The sequence below is a fragment of the Falco peregrinus genome, chromosome 6, assembly GCF_023634155.1.
Source record: "Falco peregrinus isolate bFalPer1 chromosome 6, bFalPer1.pri, whole genome shotgun sequence".
In the NCBI taxonomy this organism is placed as follows: domain Eukaryota; kingdom Metazoa; phylum Chordata; class Aves; order Falconiformes; family Falconidae; genus Falco; species Falco peregrinus.
The window spans coordinates 49,514,773-49,537,942 of NC_073726.1; the positions used below are offsets into that span (position 1 = coordinate 49,514,773).

At 38.7% G+C, this 23,170-nt stretch overlaps 1 long non-coding RNA gene across 1 annotated transcript in view; it reads left to right on the top strand.

The window, feature by feature from the left end:
• Nucleotides 1-8,051, top strand: part of LOC129784820 (uncharacterized) — a 50,724-nt gene extending 42,673 nt beyond the window's left edge. Inside the window, exon 3 of the long non-coding RNA XR_008747938.1 lies at nucleotides 2,177-8,051. This is a non-coding gene — a long non-coding RNA (uncharacterized LOC129784820). The remainder of the gene's footprint in view (nucleotides 1-2,176) is intronic.
• Nucleotides 8,052-23,170: the final 15,119 nt, after the last annotated feature.

Here is a 23,170-nt window from a genome sequence, read left to right on the forward strand (position 1 = left end):
AGAGAGTTTAAAGGAATGTGTACCTTGGTGACACATGGACAGGGAAGCTGCCATGGTCGCAGAACTGGGGTCTTATTTCAAGCACACCTTGGTCCCACCAGGATTTGTGGAAGAAAGGTCTGAAGGGCATATGAAAGGAATGAGCAAGTTAAGGGTCTCAACACAGGAATGGCAGGAGGTAATATAAATTCTGTGGAGATTTAAAAGAAAGAGATTTGCGTGTGATGCAATAGGAGTGATTCCATTATGCTGATTCCCAAGGAAAAGATTGTGGATCTATGTGAGCCACATGGGTAGATTGGAAAAAGAAGCCAAGCAGGGTCAAGGCAACATGTTGGCTACACTGACAAGGAAGGCAGGTCAGGAGGTATGAAATTGCTAATGAAATAGGAGGAAGGTTACGAAAGCATGGAGAATAGTGTGACAAAAGTAGAGACGTTTGTGAGATGATATGGATGTAAAAGTGACAGCAGTTACCCTGGCTGTTGGGAGACAGTGCGGCCAACAGCCCAGTGGTTGGAAGGCTTGGATACAGGGAAGTCTGTATCCAAGCCAATTATCCTCTTAGACACTTACGGATGTGACCTGAGATCACAGTGAGAGGGAGGGAGAAAGAAAATAAAGAATGCATCCTGTCCTTCCCACCAAGCTTATGATCCTTTGCAAGATGTGCTTTTTCCCAGATTACAGGAAATTAGAAATTTCTTCAACCAAATCCAAAAATAAATGTAAAACAATTGATGAAGGACAATAGACTGCAGCCAAAGGTAGACAAATGCTCCTTAGTGAACTATGAAGTGTTTATTAATCAGATGTAAATAGCCTTGCCTCCAATAAAGCCTGGATTTGGCAGCTGTTCATCTTGGTTTTTTCCCTGGTTTAGAAAAGACAGAGTAATTTCACTTACTCTTGAGCCCACTCCCAGGCACCTCTTTCATTCAGACACTCTCTTCAGCATATGTCTCATTGTAAACATCTAAGTTTCTTCAATATCCACTATCAGTGAGGCTCTGTCTCTATTTTTTTACCCATTTAAATTCTGGATCATAATCCATTTAAATTATGCTTTCCTGTGTTCAGGGGAAGAGATTGATAAATTTTGAGAGGTTTGTGGAGAATTGTCTCTTCCATAACAGATTTGACCGGTTCACATGGGATGCATCCTCGCAGGAAAAGCCCACATTAGGCTACATGTGCTTGAGGAACAAAGCATCAAGAGAAAAATAGCTGATGAAAGAAATAAAAGCACTGATTTATCTGACATTATGCTTTCCTAATGTATAAAACTTTCAGTTTGAAAAGCTGAGAAAAAAATCCTACTGACTTTGATTATTCCCTCTGTAGGATAATTTGCAACTATCTTCTTGCAACATGCGAGTTGTAAACTAACTATAAGTAAAATTTGGATCCCTTTATAATTGTCCTTTTCTTAGTTTCTTTCATAATAGTAGTTTAGTCTTCTTTAAACCTCACTTGGCAGATTTCCCAGCCTGCCTTTTTGTATGGCGGCTCCATTAAATTCAGCAGAGACCAGCACGTGCCACTCTGAAGTAGCCATTTCACAAGTGGTCTCTGAATTTCTTTTAGTGCTGAGTGCATTCAGTTTCTGCTTTTCTCCTGATAATCTTAGTTTTACAGCACATGCTCACACAGGTTTCTCCAAGGGCAGTTCAATCTCGGCTGCACCAGTGCTGCTGAAATGAAGGAGGCAGGGAGCTATTGCTCTAGCTGTCTTTCATGGCTGTCATTTATAGCTCTTTTCCCAATTGAAGTCCTTGGAAATTTTTGCTTCTTAGCAAACAAGCTGATGCAGTGTCCTAGCTTCCCTCTTCTACTGCACAGTGGTTTGTATGTAGAAATTGGAGTGTTAAACTTAGATGAAGACATGCATTTAAGACTCAGTAAATGCCAAAATAGCATAAATAAAACCTCAAAAATTAAATTGCCTTTTTCTGTTACTATTAATAAGTGATTAAGTTTGTTCTCAGTAACATCTCTACAGGTTATGGTCATAAATGGTAACAAAGATGCAGTATCACTAAGCAAGTACATGGTAGATAGTGAAGGTAAGTATTGCTTAGCATGTATCACAACAGATTGAGAAGGAGGTTTAGCAACACTGCAGTAGAGCATGGTAGCATTTAATACTTGGCTTATTTTTTTTCTTGTTTTACAGAGCTGAACAGTTTACTTTGAAGTTTGGCTGTTTGTTATTTCCTTCAAGGCTGGACACCATAAGAAAAGGAGTTAATCAGTTGCCAAGGCCACTCAGTGGGTAAATAATTGAGATGAGACTAAACTATGGGGTTTGACTTCCACGGTTACTGAGGTGAGCAGTATTAAGCTGGGCTCTTAAACTGTATCTATGACTGACACTTTCAGAAAGACATTACCATTTGAAACTGGAGTTGATCAGCCATGTTGATAAATGTGTTTGATTCAGTGGCAAATAACCACAAAAAGGTTTATATACAGATAACTGATGTGGCTCTGGTCCAAGTAAACAAATGAATGTGAGAGATCATGGATTTCAGGGATGCCTTATAAAGTAGGCTAGTGATAACAATGTTACTGGGGCTTTTTTCTCTGAAAAGTGGAGAAAAACGTCCTTTGCCATGGATTAACCTCATCTGGGATTCAGTGAGCCAGGACAAGGCGAACTGTATGCTTCACCTCCACCATGTTAGAATTCTGCATAATTGATGTCTCCCAGGCCATTTGTGAGCAAAGTGATGTGCCAATGCAGAGTGGCTTGTAGGGAGGGTCTTATTTTAGAAGTATTGAGTATGCTGGGAGATTACCATTTTTCTCCTTAGGTAGTCTTTATCTTTATTCTTCTTTGACAAGAAACTTAAGCTTTGATGCCAAGAAGCACAATGAAAAAGAATGCTTTCCCCTTTCCCATTATCTTCCTCTTTGTTGAACCTGAGAATACACCTATTTATTTCTTTGAGAGGTTAACTCAAGAGTGGCAAGCTACTTTTTCATTTTCACTTACTTTCTCATATCCAATTTCTGCTTTATGATGAAATGGATGGAATTTTTTAGTACTTTTTAAGATCAGGTTTAAAAAAAGGTGAATAGGCAATTATAGCATGGCAATTACATTAAAAAAATCCTTGCTATAGCTGCCATTCTTGCAGCATTTCTAGTTTTGTCTTTATTACAGTACCAGCATCCATTCTCATTATTATCAGCTATATTTCTCTTCATTATTACCAACAGATAAAGGGGGGCGGGGGATGGGGGGTAGGGGAAGTACAAAGAACTGCAGATCAAACAGAAAACACTGCCGTACTAAGTTAAGGGAATCCCCTAAAGGTTGTTTTCTGCGATCCCAGTCTTAAGGTCCTTAGGACCTTTACCTTTCTGCAGTTTAAGGTCCTTAATATGTTCTGTAGCCCAGAGGCCTTACATTTGCAAAAAGAGGAGGGAAAGGAATCTTCACTAAGCAAAATCTTTCTCATTTTCACATCTGCTCTACCAGGTTATGCCACTGTGCAAACAGACTTTTCAAAATCTAGATTTTTCTGGGAAGACATATGCTTTTCTCCTACAAATTAAACCTACTGTACTGGTGGAACAGTACAGTGTCAAGTTTTTCTATGTCAGATGGTCTGTGAAGAACTGGAGATGCTAGGAGATCCTACCTTAGAAAGTGATTTGAAATTCCTGACAACTGGTGCAATCTGGCTTCTAAAAGCAAAATATTTACCCAGTAACACTTTCAAATATTTGTATTAAATTTCATGTCACTTATTTGCTTACTAACACTGTACCTTAAGGTGCTCCAAGAACAAATAATTCTTTTCCACTGCAGGTACAGTAGCAGTATTCAGAGGGGAGCAATACCATGAAAAGGAAAGTCACACCCTTCATTGTGGTGTTTTACAGTTTAGTAATATTGTTCAAAGTATGAACCAAATGTTCAGATCAAAATGAGAAGGTCATAGGATATGAGTATGTCATAGGATCAAAGAGGTGGTCACAGGATAAAATATGGTCTTTATTTATGATCCAGGAGTAAATGATGTCATGTTGTAGACTTAGCTGCCAAGAATATGGGGAAGGTATTTTGCTAAAACCTATGTCTCCACATTGGGAAAATGGCAGGACAAACATGTTACTGCAGGTTTTGGATGAAAAATAGCTGGGCAGAACCGAAATGATGCTAGTCAGTGAACTGAAATAAAAGGTTGGTTGAATATCATCTCAGCCTCCCCACTGAAGGTATATACCTATTTGCCAACATGTGACAAAGTCTTGGGAAGGTGAGGAAGTTGTGTTTATCTGCTGATGACATTGGGATGAACAGCATAGCAAGGTAAGAGTGAACAGAAGTCCAGGAAACATCCATTTAAGGCATTGTTGTATCCATTCATTAATATGACCTTCTCCAAAGGAATCACCAAAGCTGAGTAAAAATGTTTGGCAGAAGGCTGACACCATGCATCTGATGGCTCGGCCCAGTGTGAACATAACAGATCTTTAGAAGAGTCTTCCAGCTTCTCAGGTCGGCTCTGATGCCACCGTACAGCTCTTGTCCTAGCTTACAAAGCAATTAATGGATCGAGTCTCACCTACATAAAAAAACCATATTTCTGTGACAGCTGAGGAGATTACAAATCCCAAATATAAAGACTTTGGGAAAGGAAGGGAGCAGAGAAAAATGGTTTGCTATGGAATGGCCTGGCCTTGGAGATCATGCAAATCCAAATGCTGACCACATTTTAGCCTGCGTTGTAAATCATTTACAGCCTATGCGGCGGTCACAATCTCAGATTTAGTCCTAAATTTATATTTTCCAAAATCTCTAGTCCAAGGAAATTTTTAGCCTCAAAGGTGACAAAATGGCATTGACCCTGAAATTCCCTAGGGATATTAATGTTGCTTTTGATTTGTACGTGGAAAATTCTCATATCTTAACACTGACGCTTATTGTTGTGCTATGAAAAGTAAGACATAATAAGATGGAATTCCACCTGAAAGCAGAGGTAAATCTGTGGGCAGAATGGAGAAATGTAGGTAGAAGAATGATCTTTGTGCCAGGATACATGCATTGATTTCACATGCCAGTTCACAGTCATCTAAACTGTGGGTAAAGGGCTGTTAATGGATTTTATCTCATGCGGAGATGACCACACAGTGATTTAATTTATACCTTGGTTGATTATAAAGGCAATGTGGTTCAACCCTAGCATCCACCTTAGAGAAAATATCCCTATATAGCAGACCAGCTGCTCTAGGTAAAACAAGCATGGCACATGGGATCCCGGCTACATACCAACTGTGGGAATTTTGAGGACTGAAATGCATTCGGTTCTAAAACATATCTAAAATTAAGTTTAATTTAATAGGTGGGACAGAAGAAGTCCTACCTTATCTAGGCAAATACAAATGCTAAGAAAGGATGGTCTTGGTGCAAAAGTCTGCAAAGCCCATGGATATTTATAACTTGGGTTTAGCAAACTTCCCCACACTGTGTGTTAATGTATTAATTTTATTTATTTATTTATGAAAAATAATGCTGTTTATTTTATCTGTTCTCCAAGAAAGACTGCTTCTTAATGCTTGGACCCATTTTTCAGGTAAATTTAATTGCTCTTCCTTCCTGCCCTCTGTCCTACTTGTCCTTGCAGCTTTTGAAGAAGCCATGCCACAGAGGCAGAGGCTGGAGAGACCCCTGCAACTGAGGCAGTGCTGCATCAGTTTGAGGCTTGTAGCCTGTAGGAAGAATGATAACTTTGAATATCAGTGGCCATTGTGCATGAGCCTAGGGGCTCAGGTCAGTGTTGGCTTGGAGGTCTCTGTTTTCCCTGGTCTTGATAGCCATGGTTGTTCAGTCCTTGTCTTCCCTGACCAGTAATTGTAAAAAGGACATTTATGAGCTGTACATCTGTCAAATCCTTTTGGGCTACTGAGGTCAGAAAAATCTAGCAGTGTCAGTTCACTCATCCTCTGCATTTGCCAATAATGTTACTTATATTAATGTGTTTTTTCAAATGGTGTATTGTTGAATGAAATAATTGGTGGAGGTGAAGTTGGAGATATCACAAAAATTTAGTTAGTTTCATGTGGATTGAAGGCAAATTTGGAGGCTGGTGCTCTACAGACATGCAATGAAGTTAATTATCTCTTTAATCTCGTATATTTAAACCTAGCAATAAACTAAGGAAAGATGATATTGATCTGCAGGAACTTGATGGAGACAAAGCAAGGATTGCAAAAAACCAGAAATATTATGCATAATTAAGAAAATTGCTAATGATAACTTTAATCAATGAAATTAGAGATGGAAAGGCTGCTAGGTCAAGTATTCCATCCAAGGCCTCTGACAGCTTATTTCCTTATCACTGAGAGAACAGTTTTCAATTTCATGCCTGATTTTGGCTCATCCTTCACTTCTAGTTAACCAACAAAATCTGTCTGAATTTCACAGATATTATCGTATTTTTTTCCAGAAAGATTAAGGCAAAATGAAGAAGGCATTTTCAAAAATGAGGGTTAAAAATATGAAGGATTGCCATTACAAAACACTCTTCCATAGCTCACTCTAATCTGTTGTGGCTTTGCCTGGAATAGCTTTCTATTTGTTCTCTGCCCCTGTCCTTAGCAGCAGCCTGTATGTTTGTCAGGCCACAATAATTTGAGTGGTAGGACTGTGGGCAACTTGAAATAGGGTTGTGCTGTGTCGTGTGGTACTTTCTGCCAGGTAGCTACAAGCTCCCCAAAACATTCCTATGAGCCTTCAGAATGATGAATAGCATCACTGGTTTGGGCACAGGCTGCAGAAAGCCTGAACTGGAGCAGCTGCCCTGTATGACATTTGCAGGGCACTGAAACATCCAGCTAACCCATGTTTCCAGAGTCAGTAACAATCCAGAAGATGCAGAGGAAGTGCTTGGTTGGTTCTACCTCTGCTGATAAAGGACCTTGGCAGTGATGAGTTTTGGGTGGCACTTAAGGCTAGCACTCCAGTGTATGTTTCTGCATCCGGGTAAACTGAGGTTCATCACATCTAAGTAGGTCCACTGCTTTATTAAAGCAACATTCCCATATTCCTCCCTAGCTCAGTTGCTGGAGCCAGTTTTTTTTGTCAAGAAAGACTGGATGGAGAGGGAGAGAACTGTATGTGAAACAGTAGAAAGGACAGGCCTGTCTGTGCATCACAAAAGTCAGATATAGATCTGTATAACCTGAAAGATACCACAAACACTTGAGTCCTCCTCTCTGTTCCCACCTTGGTCTTAAACAATAGGATTGACATAGCACAGGGTAAGTATAAGAAAACTGATCAGTAAGAATAAAAGTTAACTGTCTCATGCTGTGGGTGTAAACAGATTAAATATAATTTTAACTACACACTCCAAATACTGCACTTTCTAGCAAGAAACTCTTTGAATTTTGGAAGACAAGAATGCTTCCCCATGGAGACCAGACATATCACCCTCAGAAAGCTGATTTATACCTAGGCTGGATGAGCTTGCGGATCAGAAAACTGAAGTATGTACGAAGAATAGGAACAGGGAAAGAGAGAAAACTTCAGGAGTAAAGCAATGAATGACCATTTTATTCTGGGGGGTGGGGGGGAAGGTTTTACATATAAACACACACAAAAAAGATAACTGAACAGTAGTATTGTTTGGATGGTTTTCCTGTATAAAGTGACTAATCTCCCCAGAGCCATAGGTCAAAATCTAGGCAGGATTGGCTTTGCCCTTCATCCTCACTTTTCATCTCCATGGGAATAGATTAGTGCTTAGCAGCACACGCTGCAGCAGGAAACAGTCTCAGTGTGTGCCATTCCTCTGATCAAGAGCATTTTCTTGCTTAGTACACTTCTGTGATTGACTTAGGGTTTCTTTTTTCATGTGCAGCAAAGCCTTCTGCATTATTATAAACAAATTATAAAGTTGCATAATTGTATCACTTATGTAATTTAATTTGTGCTTTTTGCATCTCCCAGTAAGAGAAAAAAATAAAAAAAATATCTATGTGTATGCACACATATACAAACCCAGGCTTTTTCTGCTTTCTGTGCTGTGATTTTCTCTGTGCTGTGATTTTCTATATGTTCCTTTTATGATACCTTGGATGGAGTCTGTAAGTATAAAACAATAGGAAGAACCAAGAAATTAGATCAGCATTTAAATTAAGACAATTTATTTCCAGGTTTTACAGAATACTAATCAGATCTGCTCCATCTGACACACTTACTAAGGTCATTTTTCACTTGAATTAACAAAAAATTAGATGAGTAAATCAGTGGTACATATGTTGTTTAGATTAGTTACCACTTAAATCTCTCAAATAGCCAGACATATGGATAAGCTAGGCACAGATTAAGCAGGTCTGATTTGACATTAAAATCCTATTCTTGTGATAAATACTGTAATACAAATAAGTATATGGCAAATGTAACCAAGACTGCATTAAATTTCAGGGTAATATTGATGCAACCCCAGGACTATTCTGTATGTGACATGAATTGGTTCCAGGCTTATTAACAGATGACAAAAACCAAAACAATCAAATTAGCTTTCCTTTAATTGTCTCCCTAGGTAGACTGGAATAATTTTATAACTTTGCATATTCAAAACAGCAATTACCCAAATAACCAGAAATTCTTCACAGTTTTAGGTGGGTTTTGGGTGGCAAATTGAAGGACTTGAATTTTTTAAAAAGTACTGTAGCTCAGCCTTAGAAAGTCATCTCTTCTTAAAAGCACATTAAAGTCAACGCAAATCATTGCAATAGGTCTTTTTTTAATTCTTACTTGTAGACTGGAGTAGAAGCCTAATAGAGTTAGGTGCTCTAAAAGCTCTAAAATTCAGAAACATGTGGCAAAGTCACTGAGGTGTCTTTTAAAGTACATCTTTAGGGCCTTATTGTTTAGTCAGCATGATGGGTGTCTGTACAGAGTATCAACACCTCTGCTCTGTGCTCAGAGCAATCTGCTGGCAGGAGCGTGCACTGCCCAGGGGAACTGCTGTAAGCTGGTGCTCATGGACGTGGACTTCATTCTTCATAAAGTTGTCATCATCTCTTTGTTGGTTGTCGCAATGGCTTTCACAGGTGAGGCTGGCACAGGGGCTCCTTGGCTTTTACAACCATCTGTTGTGAGTTGAGTCTTACTGTGGTATTCATATGTTAACTCTTTTGCTGGGGTTAAATGCATTCAGCTCTGTTCACATCTCTTTATGTCAGTGTGTCATTTGTTCTGGTACTGGACGCACATTATTATTATTATTATCATAATCTGTATTATCATCATCATTAGTATTATTATAATTAGTATTATTCGTATTAGTATTATTACCACCATTCAGAGGGACCTTGACAGGCTTGAGAGATGGGCCCGTGTGAACCTCATGAAGTTCAGCAAGTCCAAGTGCAAGGTCCTGCACGTGGGTTGAGCAGTCCCAAGCACAAATGCAGGCCAGGTGGAAAATGGATTGAGAGCAGCCCTGAGGAGAAGGACTTGGGGGTGTTGGTGGACAAGAAGCTCAACATGGCCCAGAAAAGTGCCCTTGCAGCCCAGAAAGCCAACTGTATCCTGGGCTGCATCAAAGAAGCATGACCAGCATGTCGAGGATGGTGATTCTGTGCCTCTACTTTGCTCTCATGGGACCCCACCTTGGAGTTCAGCTCTGGAGCCCCCAACATAAGAAGGACATGGACCTGTTTGTGTGAGTGCAGGTGAAGGCCACAGAAATGATCAGTGGGCTGGAGCACCTCTCCTATTAGGACAGGCTGAGAGAGTTGGAGCTTTTCAGCCTGGAGAAGAGAAGGCTCTGGGAACATATTATAGCAGCCTTTCAGTACCTAAAGGGGGCCTGCAGGAAAGCTGGAGAGGGTCTTTTTACAAGGGCACGTGGTGATAGGCCAAAGGGGAATGGCTTTAATCTGAAAGAGGGTAGATTTAGATTAGATATTAAGAAGAAATTCTTCACTGTGAGTGTGGTGAGGCACTGGAATAGGTTGCCCAGAGAAGCTGTGGATGCTCCATCCCTGGAAGTGTTCAAGGCCAGGTTGGATGTGGCTTTGAGCAACCTGGTCCGGTGGAAGATGTCCCTGCCCATAGTAGGGGGGTTGGAGCTAGGTGACCTTTAAGATCCCTTCCAGCCCAAACCATTCTGTAATTCTATGATTCTATTCTGCATCTTTGAACTGCTATTTGCATTTCTCATTCATTTGTAATGTTGTGTTTTATAGTCAGGACACCAATTTTTTAAAAAATATTATAGTATTTGTTTAATCATGTCATAGTGGTGAGCTGTAAAGGTCCAGTAGTTGTTCATATTTTTTGAACTCTGGACCAATCCTTTCACTTCCTGTAGTCAAGAAAGGCTTTGCCATTATTAATTTTTGTTTCCTCTCTAGATGCCTGTACCCAAATCCTAGTTGAGACAAGAAGAGACAATGAGTTTGGTCTCATCTTTGGCCCTTTGTTGAGCATCAGAAACTCTCGTCACAGTGGTGACACATCTGGCACTCTATGCCCCGGTCCGTGGTAATAGGGGTGAAATAGACCCCAACCGAGGCAAGGAAAGCTTACAACTTGCTTGCTGATGCTTTGCCTGGCTTTCGTTAATGCCATTAGTTTCACAGTTAGATGAACTCTAAACTGCAAATACAAGGATCCATTATCCCACATAGCCCTGTGTTATTTCAAGGTGACATTGAACTACTGATCTGTGTTTTTATACTGAACGGTGGTCAACAACTGTACTTTATCCTATAGCTTTTGTGCAACTATGAAATTGCAGCACTGGAAGAGCAATTTATCAGCAAAAATGCTGATCACATTCATAGACTAACTCCATATTAACTCCATATCAAAGTGTCTGTGTTTACAGGAATGTAAATGTGCATTTGATTTAAAGAATTTGCTTTTGTGATGAAAACATTATCAAATCTGCTCTTGGTTTCTAAAAGCCACTGTTTTGGTTTGGTTTTCTGCTCCTGCTTAATACTTACATATATTTATATGCAACGCTAGGATAAACCACTTTTGAATCTCTCCCTTGCCAGTCAACAAGGAAAAAGGGCTTTCAACACTATGCTGCAAGTATTGCAGGTTTCCCCCCCTGAGTCTGAAGTATCACAGCAATTGAAGGTGTCAATTACTTTTAAAGTAAGCTGTTTATAGATCATTATTCGCAAGGCTTTATTTGCTTGCCTTCTTCGCAAGTAAGATGATGGAGACAATTCAACTATTAAGATTAAGAAATCTGCCCCCATCCCTTCTACCAAGTTGTTACCATCAGAAGACCCTCCTTTTGTCTTCTGCCTCAGTCCCTATATTTATCAGGCATTTTCCTATGAACTGGAGGGATTGTAAATAATTGCCTCATCCATCGCTTATGGACATGTGTATCACATAGGGAATATATAGTGAAACAAACATCTAAAAATTAGAATCAAACATTTTCCTTTGATTTGTTTCTTAGATTTGTTGTTTTGTATTTCAAAGGGCTCCACAATGTGACCTTCACTTTAAATAAAGAAATACCTTCTCTTCTGTGTTCCTTACTTTAGGTTAAATGAGGACTTTTGATGACTGATAAATACTGGATTTCACAAAAGTCATTGGAGTTGGTAGAGACATTTTGATGAAATATACTGCCTAGTAAAGGAAAGAGATGAAACCCAGATAATTTAGAAGTTTGTCTTAGTCCTAATTTCCATGAAAAGATGAAATACTGTAATATTCTTTTCCAGCATAGTTTAGCGTAGTATTTTCAAACACACATGAACTGATACACAGCCTAAGAGAAGGACCGTATGATGCTGTTTTCCATGATGTATCAGAGGATTGATTCCAAATGATGGCAAAGAAGCATTAATCTCATCAAACAAAGTCCAGGTAAAACCACATCTGGAGTTCGTTGCTGCTCAGTGAGAATGAAATTACATGGGGACAACTGAAGATGACTACAGGATTGTAGTCTACAGGACTATAAATGACAGTACCCCTTAGAAATAAAGATCAGCAAACAAAACTGTTTAGATTCATGGAATAAAAGCTGGTAGGGAAAATATTGTGCTGTATGAGTATGTGAGGGTATTTTAGATATCAAAGAGGGAGAGGAGTTAAGTTAAAGAACAGGGTTTGCTCTGGAAAAAGAATAGATATGATCTGGCAACAAATAAACTTGAATTAAAATGGGAGGATGGTTTTGAGACATCGCAGGACTAAAGCTCTGGGACAGCTTCTTGACAGGAGGCATAATTGCAAAAGTCATGGCTGTTTTAAGGAGTCTTGTATTTTCACATCTGCTGTGTGGTTGCCTGAAAGAGCTGAGGATTGGTCTCATTAACCCGGAAGTTCCCTTCTGCTGTGGAGCACAAGAAATGGCATTTGAGTCAGTAATTAAAGAGTCTTTTATTTTTATGTGTGAGGGAGTCAAAAAGCCTATAGATAGGTGTAATTGATTTTCTGTTTGGTTTTTTTGGGTTGGGGTTTTTTTTGGGTTTTTTTAGTTGGTTTTTTTTTTTAGTTTTGGTTTTAATTATTGAGCATGTAATGGTTTGACCTTAATGTTATCTTAGAATATTTCTGTGGAGGATATATATTATATAAAGATACATGTGTTAATTAATGCCGCACATAATGCAATATAGCTGCTCAGTAGAGAAAAATACTCTATTCTAAATAAAAAAGGTACATAATTAATATATTCCTTGAGTTCAACACCTTTAAATAGGCCCCCAGAGTGCTCTATTTGTGGACAAAGCGCCAGTGCATTGGTCTCCATTGAGAAGCTGGGCCCTGAGTCATCAGTCTGCGTAAAGTGCTTTTCTTTTTTTTTTTTTTTTTTTGTTACCATAGTAACATTCAATATTTTTTTTCCCCAATTGTTCAATTTCAGAGGAAGTTTAGAAAACAACCAGAGATGAAAACAAAACAATAGCTAGTGAAGACACAGCTGAAGCACTGTAGAGGAAACTCCAGACAACAGATGCTAATTTGTGAGGTGTAGAGCTCAGGTTTTGTTATCAACAGGAAGCGGTGGTTCTGTAGCTGCTTTTTGGCTTCAGTTCCCGTAAATCTGTACCATTTTAACAGAAAGCAATATGTGGTTCAAATATTTATAAGTAAATGTATAATTAATTCACAAAAGTCTCTTTTTTTAACAGAAATTATGCTGTATAATGGAAAAATAACGGCAAGAATGTATTTGAGAAAAATTGCTAGTGAAGATTTATCTGAAGTTTATTTTTCAATTCTTTTTTCAGATTAGGATACTTCTACACATTTTTTTCCTTCTGGATTTTATGTAGGCCACAGAAAAAATTAGGCATATTAATTTGTACTGCATGTTCTCTCTGTTTCATTTTGCTACCAAGTGCTAGAGCTGAGTAGGGTAATACATTTATTATTACCCTGGCAGAGGCTGGGAACAGGAAATGAATGTCTGCTGTCAGGGGAGGAATGGTTCAAAGCTCCGTGAGGTCAACAGATGATTTTCCGTTTACTGCAGTGGGTTTGGTATAATCTGTTTATCTCTGGTAATTCATTACGGTTTCCAGTGAGGTAACGGGGTTGCAGAATCAAATCCATGTATGTGTGACTATGGAAAGGCAGTCTGCAGTGTTTAATACACTGTGTGCAAGAAGCAGCTGGTCGCTTTTCTTATCAAAACATGTGACTGAAGGTTGATGGTAGACATTAGACAACAAAGTATTGCCAAGCAGGAGGGAGTTTAACGCAGTAATAAAGCCAAGCAAACAAGCTGTGTAATCAAATCAGAACTATAAATTGCTGAGGAAAATAGGATTCAGCTTATTATATTCTTGCAGTAAATTCTGTCTTTGATTTATAATCTCAATTGCTACACTTTTGAAATACAGAGTTATATTACTATATCTGTTGGGGAAAATTACTTCATATTGTATGATTCTCTACCTATTGAAACTATAAGCCTGATTAAAATAACACCTGGGAGGGGAGAAAAAAATCCTGTGTACCTTAAATCTTCAAATCTGCAGTATTAGATAGCACTCATAAATATACTATAAGCAGTGCGGCTTCTATTTATTTCACTCACTTTTCCATACTGTTAAAAATTGCTGACTTTTTTTATGACCTAGAATCCCCCTTCCATTGCTTATCTCTGTAAAGACGTTTTATTTACTTGAACTATACTTTCTGTGATAAAAAAAAAAAAAAATTACTAATCAAAATGACTTCTACTTCTTAAAGCAAATCTACTGTTAACCAACTCATCCTGGAGAAAAATGGCTTTAATCTCAAAGACTGCATTAAACTTAGAAAGAACCTGAATCAATAAAGGTGAAGGTCATGGAAACAGATGATTAAAGCAAACAACAGGCTGCCTACTGTACAATAGGGTTATAAAATAAGCTGAAACAAAAGCCTATCAGAATACATCAAGAATGAACTTTATGAATAGGTTCCTCTTCAGAGTGCTGAATGGTCAGATTTATCTCCTGAAGGGGTTTTTTTCCTCCTTTTCTGCCACCGTTCCCCCTGGCTCCTTTCTCCCTGCTCTTTTCCTCTTGTTTCCTGCTACATTATAAACTAAATTACCCTGTGGAAAGATCAGTGAGCCCTGATTAACTAATGTGTCAAGTTTTCAATGCCCACAAATACCTTGTGCTGACATGTACGTGATGTGAAACGAGTATTGCTCTGAAATAGGTGAGAAATGGACCAGTTCATTATCTGTGTAGCTGGCTTCTATCTCTCTGCACACATGTAATACAAATTCCCACATGCAATTTTTAGCTGATTTTTTTTGGAGCGAGAGTCAGGGGAGAGACTGGGGGATGGGTCTGTGAATCGGAGGGGTGAATAGCAGCCACAATGATTGAGGACTTGGTTTAGATCCTAGAGCTTAATAACAGTTAGGGTTAATGGCTTGAGGTGATTAACTGGTTCCAACCAGTCATTAATCTGCAGGAGGTGTCTTTAGTCTTGTTCATTATTGGTAAGAAATGACACCCTAGCATTTTGCTTGAACTTTGTTCTTTTGTTATTGACAAACGAGTCTGAAAATAAATGTGGTGGAACCAAAACCTGCAGTGTGATGTCACTTTTCTGGTGCTCATATCAAGGGCTGCCCCAGAGCTGGGGTGCAGCTCCAACCTGACCATGCTGGCAAAAATTTGGCTCCTAATTCTGCACTTCAGTGTCTATTCTTCCCTTTTCTCCCTCAGCATACTGCACACCTAGTAATTCTTAGCATTATTGAAAATGGGGACAATCACTTAACTAAAGGAAGATTTCACTCTTATATTTTAAAAGCATCAATATTAATTTTTACCCAGAGCTATATTCAGAGTAGTGATGTTACCTTTGCCCATTCCCAGCATATTTCACCCGTAGGCTGGCAACACTGAAGGGAATTTGCAGGAGCTGATTATAGGGGTTTTAATCTCTGTTCCCTGCACTAGCCCAAGCCAAGTAAAAATCTTGACAATCCACTTCAGCTGGGATGACAGGAGCAGTGCTAGAAATTTCAGTGCAGCAGACCCAAAGCTGTTGATAAGGATGCACAAAATTATTAAGCTAAAGCTGGAGAAGGCATCAATCATTTTGAAAGGAGACCATTCAATTCTTCCCTCAAAGTCCAATCTGACCTGACACTAGCCTGACAACATCCTTTTATGCTATACAGGCCCCATCACTGTTTCATTCTACTACATTGCTAATAGGGCCAGCAATAAAAAAATAAAAAAAAAAAAACCAAACCAAAAAAACCCCAGCAATGTCAGCAATGTTAGCTGTATGAGAGGACTGAGGGAAGGGGAAAATAGAAAAGGTTAAAGGTTTAAAGGTACAGAAAGAAAATATCTTTTAAATACTAATTTAAACTTGCTCTACTGTGGCAGGTCTGTTTGTCACCTCCACAGAGGCATGTGAACAGCGACTGGCACATGCAATTACACTTTGAGATAAAATGCATAAGAAAACCCTGGCATTATCTTTTATTTGAAATGTTAAATCTGCCCTTCCTCTTTCTTTTATATCACAGGTGCCAGAAAAGAAAAGAAAGGAAAGGAAAGGAAAGGAAAGGAAAGGAAAGGAAAGGAAAGGAAAGGAAAGGAAGAAGGAAAGGAAAGGAAAGGAAAGGAAAGGAAAGGAAAGGAAAGGAAAGGAAAGGAAAGGAAAGGAAAGGAAAGGAAAGGAAAGGAAAGGAAAGGAAAGGAAAGGAAAGGAAAGGAAAGGAAGGGGAAAGGAAAGGGAAAGGGAAGGAAAGGAAGGGGAAGGGGAAGGAAGGAAAAAGGAAAGGAGGACTGCTCTTGTTCATGACTGAAAGGGGGATTTTCAAGGAAACCTCAGTGCAGAGGAAGCTTTGGTGATAACAATGAATGTCATGGGTAAAGAACAGTGGCTGGCAAGAGATCACCTTGACTGCAGAATTAAGTTAGACTTAGCGCGAAATATACCTATCTTTGCAGTCCAGCTTAAAGCTAGCAGGCTATCAAAACTCAGGGTAGAGGCTCTGCTGCATTCTGGGCTGCCACTGTGACTCGAGTGGCCTATTTATTTACATGACTGAACTTTGTGTGCACACAGTAGACTGCTTCCTGTGAGTTGAGAGCCTTGTAAAATTACATTACTAAATCAGCACTGACTGTGACACACATTGAATTCCTCATACATGGAGCTGAACATGATAGCATGATGTTCTCTTTCAAGTGCACACTTCAGAGAGATCAACAAAATGGGTGAATTTTTACAGCAAACTCGAAAGCACTAAGACCTGGAACCCATTTAAATGGCAGCTTTAGACCTGATCTGCCTGCTGTTATGATTAATGGTTATAGTGTAAATAACAGTTTAGTCCTGGACAGTGGATAAAGGACTGTTTGCACTAGTTCATATCCAGGCACAAGTGGCTTAGAATCACTGGTTTGATGTGGGTCAAGTGCTATGGTGGATAGGAAGCCACATCACTCTCTTTCTCTAAGGGTGCAGACCCGTTGTGCCCAGGAGGTGTTTCTCCATATCTTCTATAGCAGAGTTTTCATGAGCACCTCTGTACTGACTGTCTCCTATGACCACATAAGCACTGAACAGCCAGGTGGAGAGTCTCTGACATTTTCTTGGCAATATAATGATATATGTTCCTGGACTAGTGGTCTGTGTCTCTCTCAGCATGTGGGAGGTGAAGCTAAACCTCCTCGTACCAGACTTATCCTCAGCCATAGCAATGGCTTTAGCACTTTATTAGTCAGCACACATTAGCACAAATGTGCTAACCATGTTCTGGTTCTGGGCTGTGGCTCACATCCAGAGGCTGCCATGTCCTCACCATGTATCTGTGCTGAGGAAGGAGGAATTGCATTTGCATAAAGCTGTTAAATGCCAAAACTTCACTGCCAAACAAAAAGACATTGACAGCATGGGATATAGGGTGACTGGAGCTCTGGGATGCCTATGGCACACATGCACATGGTAGCCTGGACACATTCCTGGTGGCCTGCTGCCTTGCCTGGCCATGTGTCGTTTGGAGGAATGGCTACTGCACACTGAAAATTCAGCCATCAAATCAGGTGAAGATAGCCTGAAGCTCTACTGAGTTGTGGACACAACAGTGGTGAGACCAGTGGCTCTCCATGCACGAGGATGGAGGAGGTTAAAGTGAGATTTGAGGATAAAGGTACATTTTAATCTAGTGCCCCTTTCACCATCCCTTATATATCAGCTGCCCTCTTTTCCACCCCATTAACTGTATGAGCATACCTTTTATCAGCTTAAAGACCTTAAAATACAGTATCTCGTACGTGGATTAAGGGCAATGTGCAGCTCTGAGTAACTCCTGCTGATGAATTCCCCTTTGGGATGAAGTTGTAGCAGAGTGCTGCAAGGTTGCATGGCTTTTCTGTGTCACTTACAGAAATATCAGATAAATACATGCAATTTGTCAAAACCCTGGTTAAAGTAGTACATTTGTGCCAGAATACAATATTTCTCCTAGAGTTTAAATAAATTTGTTTACATTCAACATAAGAAACCAGAATGTATTTACTTGCAGTTTTATAACTAAATCCATGACAATTTATTTTGTACAAAAGGTTAAATGACTTAATAATAGCTTTCTCAGAATGTTGTCATATTTTCTGGATGTTGAAAAAGACATGCTTTTTTCTTTTTCTTTTTTTTTTTCTCCTAGATTGTGAAAAATACATCATTATCTTCTTGCTTTAGCTATGTAAATGACCTTACTGATAAATGAAAATTGATATTTCAGAGCTGTAGTTTATTATAGCCTGATGGCATGTTAGCCCTTATCATTCAAGGCAATATTTAACTCTGGATAATATATTATGCTAACTCTCTGAAATTGTTATTATGAGATTTTAATGCACCATAAAACATGTCTTATGATCTTCAGTATACTAAAATGACAGTCTAACATATTAATCTAACATGTATCTTGGAAAGCAGTAGTTTCACAAAATCTGTCTTCTTATATAGCATTTCTTGTACTATATTTCATATCTGGATTATGTGTAAGTATGGGATTTGCAACATCTGAATAAAATAATTATCTTTTTCTCTGCACATACAAAACCTAGCACAATGAGATCTCAGCCATAACAGGGTATCCTAGATTCTGTCAAAATGTCTCTATTAAATAAACAGTGTTGTTGGCAAAGTAGCCGTGATACTGAAGCAATGTATGTGAATATATTCTTGGTTTTGCACTTGGACTTCTCAGGTTGTCTTTTTCTGATTTGAAAGTATTGGTCTTAGCTTAGATGTTACTCTTTTATTTTGGCAATTCTGAGGAAAATACATTAGCTTATCTTGAACTGCAAGATGATGGGGAAGAACAAGGACAGGGAAATAGATTCTTCTGGGCTCAGATTCTTTCAGCATGGAATTTATGCAGATGACAGCAAAAAGTGGTTTGTCAGCAGTTACCTCCAGTCAGGAGGGCCAAGCTTGCGTGTATTCACATTTGTATCCACTCAGTCTTATCTGGGCTTTGCGAGAACCACTGCCGAAGGTGGACATACAGTCATGCTGTTTCTCTTAAAACTAGAGGGAAAAGACAGAAGTGTATCTGCTGACCCAAAGATATTGGTTAACCATTAGAGTCTGCTGGAGGAAGATGACATCTCCATCATACTGCTTTTTCTTGTGATGGTTAGGGTGGAAAAAAGAAGCTGTCACAGAGATGTTGCATCATCCAAATATTCTTGTGGCTGGTCAATACAAGTAGAGAGCTCTGCAAGCCTTACAGCTGAACTGCTGCAAAGCAATCAGTTTAGCATTGGATCCATGGACCACAGCTGGAGTACTCATTCCAGGGCTCTGTTCTGTTCATATCTGAATTTAGCAAATGGAAGTCCCAAATTAAAAAGTTTTCTCTTATTTGTGTCTGCATTAATCAAAATGTCATCATTTCAGACTTTTGATTTAATGGAATTTTATAGGTCACATATGAAGAATGACTTGGAGGCTATCCCTATTTTTTATTACTATTCTTTTTTTTTTTGTAAGAATGGATAGTTCACAAAGTGGATTAGTTATATTTCAAACTAAATCAAAAAGTCAATGTTACATCTGTTCTGAATATTTTTCCTTAGGTATCTAGAAAATTAGTAACTGTAGCTTATATCCTTTCAAAATAGAACAGATATTTAAATTAAGAAAACTGCAAAAGGCAAAAATGTTATTTAGTTGTACTCATTAATAAGGCAATGGGATTTGTTTCAGAAAAATCTGTAAAAAAACCAGTTTTCCTCTGAAGCCAAATGTTGTCCATCTGCCAGATCACACTTTCTCTACCTGTGGACTAGACGTAGTATCTTTAACACACTAAGTTCTTGTGAAACAAATAAGTAACAACGGCTGTCCTCGAATGTGCATTACTTTTTCTGGTTTTCAATCTAAAAAGCTTAGCTACTGCCATGCTTAACATTACAAGGATATATTATAGTTTTTTACCAGGTTCTGAACTACTGTTAAAAACATGAGGCCTGAAGGCTCTGTTGAGATCTGTATTTATATCATTTGAAGACACATGCTTAGAAGCATCTACCCAAACCTGTCTAAAGCTATCTAACCCGAGACTTGTACATTTAGATGCTCTGATTTTCTAAAATTTATCTTTGCAGCCTATGGGAATTACCTTTGATTATCCTGATTACATGTCTGCAGTGATCAGAGACACCGTTTTCTGATTTTAAAGAGGTAACAAAGAGAAAAAAGGAGAAAAAGGATGACCAGATATAATGCTGAAGGCACAGTAATTGAAAGGAAGAGCAGTATTTCTTCAAATATTGCAAACTGAATAGAGGTTGAGCAGTTTAAAGGAGAGCTTATAGGGTCTATTGCACAAGAAAATTTCAATTCACAGCCAGCAGTGGCCATCTGTGGTAGTGAAGATGCTGGTGAAGAAGAGGGAACAAGAAGTATGATGCATGGACAATAGACCTTGTAAAGAGAGGCTTCAATAAAGCAGCAGCTGGAGAGACATCCTAGCACTACAGCAGTCTTTGTTAGGTGTGTGCTGCTGTATGCTGCTGTACTCCTCATTCCTATTGAAAAAATCAACAAGGAACTAAGTAGTACTTAGGAAAATTAGATTGCATTTTGCCCTTATTATAGGAAATGTGTGGGTTTTGTTGGGTAGAAAATAACAGAAAAATATATTTGTTATTAAGGGGGTTTGTGCACCTCTTCTTTCATAAAACAAGTCTCCAATGAGTCTTTCTCACACAGTTTTCAGGGAAATAGTTGTCTGGTTGTACCCAAGGGAGATTTCTGGATTGGTACTCATGAAGAACTGTCTGGGGCAGACATAGACTTCTACAGTCCAAAGCAAAGATCTGTAATGTGCCCATAATGACGGATCTACAGGAGCTAGATATAAGCAGGCATAAAAATATTTATAGGGAAATGATTTATCTGGAATGTTATTGAGACTAGCCAACTGCAGACAAATGGCAGTATGTGAAAATCTGTGAAGATTAGTCATCACCAAATACTTAGTGCTAATTAGTTAATCCAAGTGGATGGTTCTTGAAATGAAGCATGTAAAGCATTTCAAAATTCAGATCTTTAAAAACTCATTAAATGAGGATATTGCTCCACTGAAATGGATTAAGTTACACACCCATATTTGCAAAAGGAGGGATTTTTGAGCTTGGATCCTTGGCATAATTACTGAAAGTTAGTATCTGTACCAAGGCTCAAGTCAGGGGTGTACACTGAAACCATCTGTGACACTCTGTAAGCCCTGGTTGACCTCAAGTGGAGTATTTTAAATCACTGGACTTCATGCTTCTTTGCTGTATGAATTGATCACATCATCTACTTATAAGTGTATTTCAGTGGTACAGTATCTGAAACCAAACCAGCCAATCAGACCTTCTAAACAAACAAGGGAGCTTTGTATCTTAAGGTGAAAGACAGCAGGGAAATTATTCCCTGGGATCACAAGGAAGAAATTAATCATCAAATAATTCCATCAAGAAGTTGTTGACAGTTTGAAGAAGGCAAATAATTTGATGACTAAGTGAGAAGTCTGTTATTTTTCTTTGTTGTATATTATTTGGGAAGTGTGATTTTTATTTTTATATATTTTCTGAGTAATAGTAGAGCAAAAAGGATAACTAACATAATAGAAGGGGAAAATGCTTCTCAGACTTTGTAAAGTGAAAGATAAAGGTTCCTGATGAAGGATACGAGAACACTTAAAGGGCAGGAAGATACAAAAGAATGTGGATTTGTGTCATTGCCTGAACAAATGCTTCTACAGTTTTTGTTTCAAGTGTGACCCTAGGACAATCAATCAGGGTAAGACTGTCACCCATGCAAGTTTGAGGGTATGACGCAGATCCTGTATGTTTGGAGAAGGCTCGGAGGCAGGGAAAATATCTTCCATATGTACCTCGAAAAGGAGAAAAGTGTTTCTAAATTGAAACCAAATTAGATCATGTGAAATTTCATATGTTCTTTTTCCCTTCCCTTCCCTTCCCTTCCCTTCCCTTCCCTTCCCTTCCCTTCCCTTCCCTTCCCTTCCCTTCCCTTCCCCATCCCCTTCTTTATTTTGCCTGTGTACATATGTGGATAATGGACAGGAAACACTATTTTGGCTATGCAATCTAACAAATTAGATTTCCTGTGGCATAGATCATCATAGCTGTGTTGAAATCAGTGAAGTTATGGCAAGACACCACCAGTCATAGATGCAATCCATAATGTAAAGTGACCATGTTTTCAACAGGATGTAGGTGATATTTGCCATGACACTCTTATACACAGCTGCACTGACATAAGCCAGCCCACATGTTGTACTATCCCTTTGGTTTTTGCAGGCAGGCAAGCAAGGACAGAAAATATTAGGGTCCTCACTTCATCCAGATGGTTGACAATAGAACAAGGTTTTAGCTTGGACCATAGTTGTTTACAAAATGTTTTGTTTGGCTCTGACTAATACTTAGTCAGGGAAATTTTTCAGGGAAGTTGCTACATGGAACTGACACATCATGTAGATAACTAAGTTATTAAAATATCACTTTTCCTTTTCAGCAAACAGCATGGTACTATGGGCAGAGTAATTTGGATGACCCGTCAAGGGGAGATGTTAGAAAGACCAAGACATCTTCATTTAGAGCAGAGGTGTTAGCTCTGATATTCTGGCTAAAGTGAAGTCTGAGGTGCTAAATATCTTTTGAGGTTAAAATATATGATCAGTGCCTGGCACCTCATCTTCATTTTACCTACTCTCTAGGGCAAACAGTTCTTATTCTGTTTATGGTAGCGTTGTGTTGTGTTTCAGGTATAGCTCAGGAAGCTCAAACCAGAAATTGTTAGTCATGAGCATAAATCTATTCAATTGCCAGTATTTATTCATAAGATACAGGCAAGCCTGTTTGTGGATATAACTCCTTAATTTCTTCATGCACAAATGGGTATGAAAACTTGACTCTCCTTAGCAACACCCATAGGTAGAAAATGCAGCTACATTAACTTTTTCCAGTTTCCAAAGTCTTTTCTCTGTCATGTATTTGTCAACTTGTGCTGGAGATCAGTTTGGAAAATACCGGTTTTTAAGTGAAAATATGTTTATATTTATTATTTAGGAAAATTATTAATAATAGTTGATTATTAACTCTTTCATTTTACCCATATTTTAAAAGCTTTTTGAAAACTAATGTTATGTTAGATATGCATTGA